This window comes from Arvicola amphibius, chromosome 8 (assembly GCF_903992535.2).
Source record: "Arvicola amphibius chromosome 8, mArvAmp1.2, whole genome shotgun sequence".
In the NCBI taxonomy this organism is placed as follows: domain Eukaryota; kingdom Metazoa; phylum Chordata; class Mammalia; order Rodentia; family Cricetidae; genus Arvicola; species Arvicola amphibius.
The window spans coordinates 37,761,662-37,771,546 of record NC_052054.1 but is presented as its reverse complement, the minus strand read 5'-3'; positions in this window follow the sequence as shown (position 1 = coordinate 37,771,546).

Here is a 9,885-nt window from a genome sequence, read left to right as displayed (position 1 = left end):
AAATCTTCTTGAGGAGAGAGTAGCATGTTGGAAATAACCCTGCGTAACATGGAACACCCTCTTCGTTTTCACCTTTCTGTCAGATCACAGACATTATGGTTCTGGCTGCTATTCACCCTCACATGCCTATCTGGCCTCCCTTTTCACTCTCTGAACGTGAAAGGAATGGGGAAGTTATTGGGACATAGGAGGGGCACTCCAGCTTTGGCTACCAAGGAATCTTGAGTGTCATCTATCCTGAAAAACAGTAGGTGAACGCGCTGTAAGGAATCAATTGGTGAGTAGACCCAGAGATGAGGAGGACATGGAAAATCAGCTCCATGATTTGCTACTTTAAGACAACTGGGCCGTGAGTGGATTTGAAAATCCTACTATAAATACACAGCTACTGGCAGTGGCTATTTTCATGGAGACCAAAGTAACGCAGCGGTTGCCAATGTGTTAGGGCAACTATGGCCTCACACCGCGAACTGAAGAATGCTGTTTGTCTTTTGTCTTCAAATGTCTGTTTTGAGACCTGGCAGAATTTCCTGTGGTGTATCTTGTCACCACTGTGTTGGACCAGCAGAATATCTGGGAATTTAAGAGTATAAACATTGAAGGAACTAGATGGGAACTGTTGTTTCTCTATAAAAAGAATAAGGAAACCTTGTCTAGGCTCCTTGCTACTGGCTGGATTTGCAGATTCCAGGGTGTCAGAGATCGGCCTCTGTAACTTGGAGCACTGATCTGGGAAACACATTTTCCTTCCTTGTAGTTCCGTTGTTGCTTACTCCAGTCACGATATCTGGTAGGTTACCCTCAAGAACAGCATTGGAAGAGGGCTGGGAGAAGAGAAAGGGTGCAACGTCTAATTCTTCTAATCTAAATTAGCATTTCAAATGCAAAGAGTCTTAGTCACTGAAAATAGAAGAGCCATCTCATCTTAAGACACATCTGTATTCTCTGCTGGCTAAATACGACAAACCTCACATGAGGCTCCAGACGTTTTGGGGTGTGATGTTTGAATCTGCACTGTTTGACATCTGTTTGGCTGCCATGACCTTCAATTAGCAAAATGTGGAAATTTCATTATGGCGTTCTACCCGTATAATGAGGAAAACTACGTCTGTCTCAGTCCCAGATCCCCAAAGCAATGCAGCTCTTAACCACACTTTCCTATATAGCATGTTACACACAGAAAGTAAACCAAGATATTGGCTCCCTGAATGCTAATATAAATTAAGTTTCCCATCTTGTAAAATAGAAACAATATTAAGACCCATTAGCTATCACAGATCTCTTGAGCAGAATAAAAAGATGTCATTAACGTTTGATGTAGCTGAAAGTACTTCTTCCTCCCTGTACATCTAAGGCTTGAATGGTCCTGCTCTTCAGGCTCAACCACGTTTACTCATGTTGATCATAACTACGATGGAGATTAGTGGCCTCTTAAATGATGTGACACCAAAAGGATTCTTTTGTATGTGTGATGTTGAGGTGGCTGTCCCAAGTCACTTTAAATAGCCCACTTGTAATATCAGCATATTGCCTTTAGCCAAAAGAACACAAGTATCTAAATATTTTATATTACCTACAATCCTACCATCTCCGAACTTTAGCACTGAGCACTAATTAAACCCAAGTAACCCTGTTAAGAGAGATTGGTAATATTTAGAAGTAGATTAGGGTGTAAAGGAATGAGCTTCTGCTGTCATTTCATCTGTTTGGGGGTTAGAGTACCCAACAGCCTAAAACCTTTGTGGCTCAGAGGTTTATGAAGTTTTGTATGCATATGAAGACTTACTTTTGTTTTTTTCATTCCTAAAGGTTTGGCTTCATTGGGAAGTCAGTTGTGGAGCCAAAATACCAGAGAGGCTATTTTTGTATAAGAATTAGTTTATCTTGGGATTGGGACTGGGAGGGGAAGGGGAAAGCTAAAAAAATATTCTCCAGATATCTGATTGAGCTGATTATTTAAATCAGCTTGAGAAGCTTAGATGGGCACTACTTAGACAATTAAAATCAACAAAGCTCCACTAGATTGTGTTTTGCTCGGACACTGGTGGTGAGGTTCAGTTCCCTTAATCTTTCCAGTAGCCTGAGGAGTGAACGGGACACAGAAGGGATTGTATGTCACCAGGCAGATGGTTCAATGGCTAAATAAAGTACTTACTGTGTAAACATGGGAACCTGCCTTCAAATTCTGAGCCCCCACGTGTAACAGCTATGTGTGGTACTCAGATGTGATCCCACTATTGGAAGGCAGAGACAAGAGGATTTCAGGGTCCGGCTGCCCAGAGAATCTAGCTCAACGGATGAGTTCCAGGTTCAGTGAGGACCCAGTTTCAGGAAATGGGGAGAGAAGAGGCAAAAGACACCTGATATCATGCCCTGCCCTCCACACGGATGTGCTCACCTCCACCCTACCACATGCACATCCAACACACACACGCGCAAGGAGAAGATGTTACCGTTAAAGCATGAACATCAATGGATATGTTTTTATTTAAGTTAATACTCTGCAGATGTCCTTGTTGGTATAGTTTACTCTGGAAATGATTAGAACTAAAGTTCACCTTGGTGACTTAAAACTGACTTTTCTAAGAGTCTATTGAAACGAAATTTTGGGATGGAATGCTCTTAAAAAATTTAACTGTACATAACTCTGATAATGCTTACTGCTCATCCTAGAAGCAGACCCTGGGAGGTTGGAGAGATGGCTCAGACATTAAGAGCACATATTATATTGCAGAAGATCTGAGAACAGCATCCCTGTAACCAGTTTAGGCTACTCACAACTAACCATAGGATAACTCCAGCTCTATGGGGCTGTGACACCTCAGTCTTCACTGGGCCCCTGCCATCTACCACCCCCACTGACACACACATAATTGAAGATAATGAAAGCAAATATTTAAAAAAAGAAAAGCAGCCTCCAGATCTGGGGCTGTAGCTCAGCAGCCAAGCACTTGCTGTGCACATGCCACGTCCTGGGTTCAAAACCTAGCATTGAACAAATAAAGAAGTCTCTGCCATCTTTGTCCCTCCTTCTCACAGTTGAACCGAGGAACCCCAAGTGCTCAGTTTTGCTTTAAAAAATGACATTATGAAGCAGTTTTTGGCCTGTGATATGCAGTCACACAAAGGCCAGCTTCTTACTGAGGCAGAAATGAACAATTCTGTCCCTGTGATAAAAACAAACAAACAAACAAAAACCTAGTACAAGATTTAATGTAAGTAAGCATCAAATCTTGGTGTCGGGAAGAAGTCGTATAAAGAAGCCTGTGTTGAGTAACGCTGTGAATCACTGGGAGACTCTGGGTAAGCACAGGAGCCAAAATACAGCGCCACTCGATGTAATCAATCCCTTCACCGCTAAGGCTGATAGATTTGTTAATGCAATCAGAATCTGATTCAGCAGACATTGTACACGTCTGTACAGACCAGGCAGCAAAAACACATACTTTTAATCCCAGTTTACTAGTTTACTACAGAGACCAGGCAGTAGTGGTGCACGCTTTTAATCCCAGAACTAGAGAGGAATATAAGATGGGAGGAGACAGTTCTCAGGCAGTTTCATTCTGAGATTCCTGAAGGCAGGATGGCTATTTTGGACTGAGGTAGAGGTAAGAGCCAGTGGCTGGCTTTTTACTTTTCTGACCTTCATGTTAAACAAACAAACAAACAAAACTACAACTCAGTTCTGGAAACAAGAAGCTCATCCAATTGACCACTTAAGGGAGATGATGTGTTATCTCTAAAAAAATGTTGAATTTAAAGGATTTTGTAAATCTCCTGTGATCTGTGGGTATACAGACATCTCAGGAACTCAGACAAGAGCCTTTTCTTCATGTGGATTTCTCTTGTTTCCTTACTAAAATAAAAGGAACCCCTCTCAATGGGCTCCTTGATAAATCACTAAAGAAGAGTGCCGATGGTTTATTTTCACAAATCAGCTTTAGTTTCTTTCTATAAAATGAATGAATGAGAAGCCTGTTAAAGTGACTGTAAAAGTCTTTCCTCTTAATTGTTTACTTGGCAAGGGTGACAATACGTGACAGCCTGATGTATGGGGAATATACACTTGCTGCAATCTGCATCAATTACAGCGGGAGGACATGATGATCCTTCAACCCTGAATCCATACATCCAGGTTAGGGAATAAAAGCTAAAGTGACTTTTATCTTGATGCTAGAGGCTCCTGCTTCTTGTTTTAATGGTCGCCAAAGAAACATGAGGCAAGACTGGAAGTAAAATGGCGAAAGTGAATTAAATTTATTGTATTTTATCAGAGACCAGAAAATCAGTTACTATTAAAAAGTGGAATTAAGTCATTAAAGAAGACATTAGTGTAAACACCATTGACTTACATCTTTTTATTTCCCAGGTATTATAAAGCAGACATGAAGAAGAAGATTACATTATAGCATTATGAAAGCAAATGCTTCAAAGGGACTGGATGCAATCATTATTATGAAATGTTAATGCATTATTTTTATTAACTCAATGAAGGCATAGAGTAGAGGAAAATAGAACTGTAGTAGTCATGTGAGCGACAACAGTCCAGTTGTACGGTTTAGCTTCTCCCAACCCTTGTTGTGAACATTGTAACTTTTTGTTCGGCTATTTCTTCTGTCATGACAAAACTTCTAAAAAGACCAAAAAGAATGTTTACGCTGCTCTTTCTTACATATCTGTGATAAAGCTTCAGACATATCTCAATGACTCCTTCCATGCCATTGGCAAACACTTCCTGTTTCCTCAACTTTTAGACATACTTGTCATTTTTAGCTTGCCCTATGTTAAGCAGGTCATTCTGGATGCCCACTGCTGATCTTTTAGTTCGAGTCTTCTCTCCAATGGGAAAAGTAGGGTTTTCTTCATCTTTGGCTGTTTTTTATTCTTATTCTTTTTTCTTTTTGAACTTATTTTTTTTGGTTTTCTCCTTCTCTTCTTTTCTCCTTTATTTGTCCTTCAGTTACCTTTTAAGAAAGCTAAGTAGCAGACAAAGTCTTTTCTACCTTCACTGTGTATGTAGGCTTTCTTAGGTACAGTTCTTTGGATAGAAACCATTTCCCTAAGGATTTTAAGGATGTCACCTTACTCTCGTTTTTGTTCTTTTGAAAGTCCAGGCTATTTTCAGTGCTAATCCTGCATGTGGGTTTTCCTCCTTTCTTTTTTGGGAGCTTCCAGGATCTCTTTATTTCCAGAGTTTTGAAATTTATTCCCAATATGTTCTTTAGTATGTTCGAGACATAATGGAACTTTTCAACCCACAACACAAGGTTGTCTGTGATTATTGTATGTGTTTTTCTTATGTTAGTCATGATACTATATTCCCTTCATTTTACCTGCCTTTCTTGCTAAAGCTCTCACTGGTTAGTGGTCTTCCTCGCTGAAAAGAATTGCTCAAGCTGTCCCCTAAATCTCTCATTTAGCTTTATGGTTTATGTGTCTTCTGCCCTCTATGTAAAATTTAAAAATTCAATTATCATCATTTTAAATTTCAAGAGCCCTGGTTCGTTCTTGGAATTCTCCACATTAAAACACTAGCATTATGTCTTTCCTTGTTTCACTGGATGCAATAACACCTTTGGTCCTCTGGAGTTATCCATTAGTTTTTTTTTTAAAGGGTTTTGGTAGACACTTGGTGTACACTTCAGCTTATCTGTTACTGAAGAACTTATCTCCCACGACCGCCCCCTTTCGGTGATACCTGTATCTAAAGATGCAAGGATCGTGAGTCCTCAGTCATCTTAAGCCAATTGAGTCTAGGTCTTACTGAACAGCTGTTCTAGAGACCAAGATGGAAACTGAGGCTGTTATGGATTTAGATTGGTATTTGGCTTCTTTCTTGATTTGCTCATTCTTGCTTTTGTCTCTTTTAAAGTTGTGCCCCAGTAAACACTTTGTATGCTCAAGTCAATTTCAGGGTTTGTATCTTCGGCAATCAAAACTGTGATTTTTTTCCTATATATAGTATATCTGTTTCTTCTAAACTGTACTTACTTTGTTTATTTATTTTAGAATTCAACTTCTGTTCAAGGCTTTCTAACTGACCTTATTTGAAAATAACGTGTACTGCGAATGCATTTTGTTGATGTTTTGATTTGTTTTTAATCCCAAGGTGGAAAAGCAGAGGAAACCAGTTCTTTCTTTGGCAGATCTTTCCCCATGGCTCAGACCATTCTCCTTGGGTGGTGAGAATAAGCCTCATTAGCAGCTTTCTGTGATGTCGCTGGGGGAAAGGGCTAAACAGTCTACTGGCACCATAAACATTTTAATGTGCCTTAAGTGTGGAATGACACCCTCAGTTTCACTTCTACCTGGAAAAATCTGTTAGGCTCTGTTTCAAATAATTTCCAAAATTTTCTTTACTATTATTTTCAGTAGGGCAAAGCTTCAGAGATTGTGTGTTATGTCCCTATATAGGGTCCTGAGACGAGACACGAGGCTCATATAAAGTTTTGGTAACATTAAAAGATTTCCGAACACACAACGACCAAAACTTAACTCAAAATCAAGCACACAATAACTCTGAGGTGCTTCTGACAGCACTTGGCTGTGTTGCGTCACGTGACTTCACTACAGCCTGGGTTCGAGTACACCGTAAGCACACACTACCATGCCACGCGGCACCAGCGCATGCATTCTTCAGCAGTTTTGCTCATGTTAAAGGTCTGTATTTTGAACCACAGTACTTTCAGTGCACCAGCTTTTCTGCTCTTATGGAAACCCAGTTGTTTAATCATGGAAAGCAAAAATGTAATGTTCTTCCACTGTTGTCTCTCAGCCTGTCTATCATATATATCAGCTGGTCTTTCCATTGTATTGGATTAGATTGCTGGCTTTAAAAACTGTTTTAAATTGTTGACTTGAATTTAAAAAAATCAATTATATCGATTTGGAGGTAAGATTGGGACAGAATTTACAACAGTTTCTGAAATGGTCCTGGTAAGCATACCTCTGCCGTTTGTACTATATATTTATTCAAAGAAGTTTTCTTAACTCTCTTAATGATCATAAAATAAAATGTTGAAACACTCTGGAAAACGTGTCTTGCAGTATCAAATATTCAGCAGAGATTTACTTCTTTATATAAGAATAAATAAGTAAATCCACCCAATCATCACAGATTCACAGGTTTTCTTTAATCTTCTGTAAATGGTAAAATTATATGTATTCCAAATAATTGTTTTAAAATAAAGGTATTTGTCTTCATTAAATGTCTGACTTGTATACCTACTTAATATATCTATATATGTTGGTTCTTGTACACTTTTTTATATCATCCATATGGGTCAAAAATCAACCAGGTGAAAAGGACTATGAGTAGAAATAATTTTAAAAAGCTCGGTATTTGGATGGAGGTGAGGGTAACCTAGGTGTGTTTCTGTGAAATGACCAGTAGGGTAACCTAGGATGTGGTTCTGTGACCCGATCAGGAGCATCTTATTTGTCCTCATGCAGATTTTCTACCACTCTTTCTTTACCAGCTTCCTCCCCCTTTGAACTGACCTTGAAGTAATGGTTCCTTTTACAGCTCCACAGTAAAGATTGTTGTTTCTTCTGCAATCTGTCGTCCCACTGTGAATTACAGGAACTATCTTTTCTCACTACTTGAGATATACAATATTTTAATTTTTGTAATTTTACTGAAGTGGCTTACCTGCTGTGTTCCCAGCCTCTTTACTCTTTGATTATGTATATCCATAGCTTTTAAATTTTTATTATTGTTATTTAAATTGGAATTTGAAAGAGAAACACACACCCATGCTTTGCTTGAACACATTTGAAGGCACCAGTGTCATGTCAGCAGCAGGTGACAATGTTCAATTGGTCCTCGTTTTAGAAACACCTTTCATTGACTCCTAACACCTTATATTTGCTTGGTTTCCTCCTGTTTGACTGGCTTTTCATTTCACCATGGGATATTTAAACTTTTGTTTCTTCCCAAACAAATTATTTGTAATAAAAGATCAAAATATGACAGTCAAGCACCAGAGCAGATGTGCTTAGATAAAAAATTGGGAGACTAAATGCCAGATTTTATCCATTGCAAAGGGTAATGAGTTATAAGATAGTTCATGAAGGAAACAAACCTCTCAAAGCCACTCAAATCTCAAGCAATTAATGACTGAATAGGATTTTTCATGAAGTATGGAAAAAACAGTCAAATTTAAGTATAATTTGATTTCTTTTAATGATTGAGGAAGAAAACTGTTTTACAAGAGATAATGAAATTAATTGCTTTATTGATCACTGATCTAGGAAGTTATATTTTGCAAATATTTTATTTGATGCTCTTGGATGATCTTCCCAGACTACTTACACATTCCTGGAAAACGTGAGGACCTAAGTTTAATCCCCAGATCCACATCTGAGGAAAAGCCGGACTCGGGGGCATTTGTATACAATCTTCATGCTGAGGAGACAGAGACAGATGGATATATGGCGTTCCTTCACCAGCCAGACCCCCTTATCAGTGAGTTCCAGGACAGTGGGAGACCCTGTGTCAAAAGAAAAAAGTAGACAAGTTCTGAGAAATGACATCAGAGACTGATCTCTGGCCTCTGCATTCAAGCACATGAATACACACATACACACATACATGCGTATGTCTTAGAGCACTCCCCAGAATTTAGCTCAGATGGGTAAATATTATGCACAATGAACCAATAACTTTTTCTTAAAGTCTAAGCTGTAGCAATATATATTTATTTAATTGGTTAATATAGAAATCCTGGTAAGTCTGGGTCAGAACTGTAATTTATGGAAGTGAGGCTGATATATATGTATACATTTTTCAACACAATTGCAAAATTACCAAGTGCCTATTTTTATTCAACATTCACATATTAATGCAGCAAGAGGAGCCTGAGCCAGATCTGATGCTCCGGTCTTTGCCACACTGTTCCAGAGTTTATGAGTTCTGGGACTTGCTTGTTTTAATCTGACTGCTAAAGTTCTGTCCCATTGTCTTTTCACGTAATAGGAACATGACTTGCATGACAAAGCCCAACTAATTACAGAACTTAATTTAATAGTGTAAAACGCAAAGGGTATTCCCTGAACAGTAAAATCTTTTGTTTAGAAATTTTCAAACAAATTATATTTTGCTTTATGTTTTATTATTTACGTAATAAGTATTTACAAGAATACAATTTTTTCAACATTTGAGCTCCTCATTGTTCCATAAATAGGACACACATTTGGAAGAACAAGGATTTTCTTTCTCCTTTAAGGAATATTTTAGTGATTACCTCTGACTGTAAACACGTAACGCGTTTACTGCTTAATGTTGGAATCTTGTTGTGGGCTATTTGTCCAGTCCTTTCTTTAAGGTTAGTAACAGAAATGACATTAATGAAAATAGGAGGGAGAGACTGGCTAGGCAGTTTAGGACAAAAAGACCCCAAAGAAAAGCGACGGCTTTCTGTTTTGGGATTAATGCCAGAAATGTCCAATGGGCCTGAAGTCAGCCTCATCTTTGCAGAAGGCCAGAGATGCCAGAAGTGTTTGAACTGAAAATGTCTCTGGTTCCTCATGGCTGGAGGGTGGAGATGCCAGAAGGGTGCCTGGCTTTTCTTTATCTCAGTTCCCCTAAGGCAGTAAAGTGCCATTTTCCAGGAAATTACCCTAATGACAGGCCTGAAAATGCAACACACCACCAGACCTGGAGCGGGAACTGGACTGACCAGCTCATCTCCCCTTTCTGTTCCTTAGAAAAGCCTTATTAACTCTACGGTAGTGATGCTCAATGGACTCCCACTTCCTAGGACCCCCCCCCCCCTTCTAATACATAGCCTCTCTGTCTTCTCTCTTTTTCTTAAGTTGCCAATAAAAAAGTACTTCTTTCAAAAGAGCACCTTGAACTATCAAGACAAGAGCCAGAAAGCCACT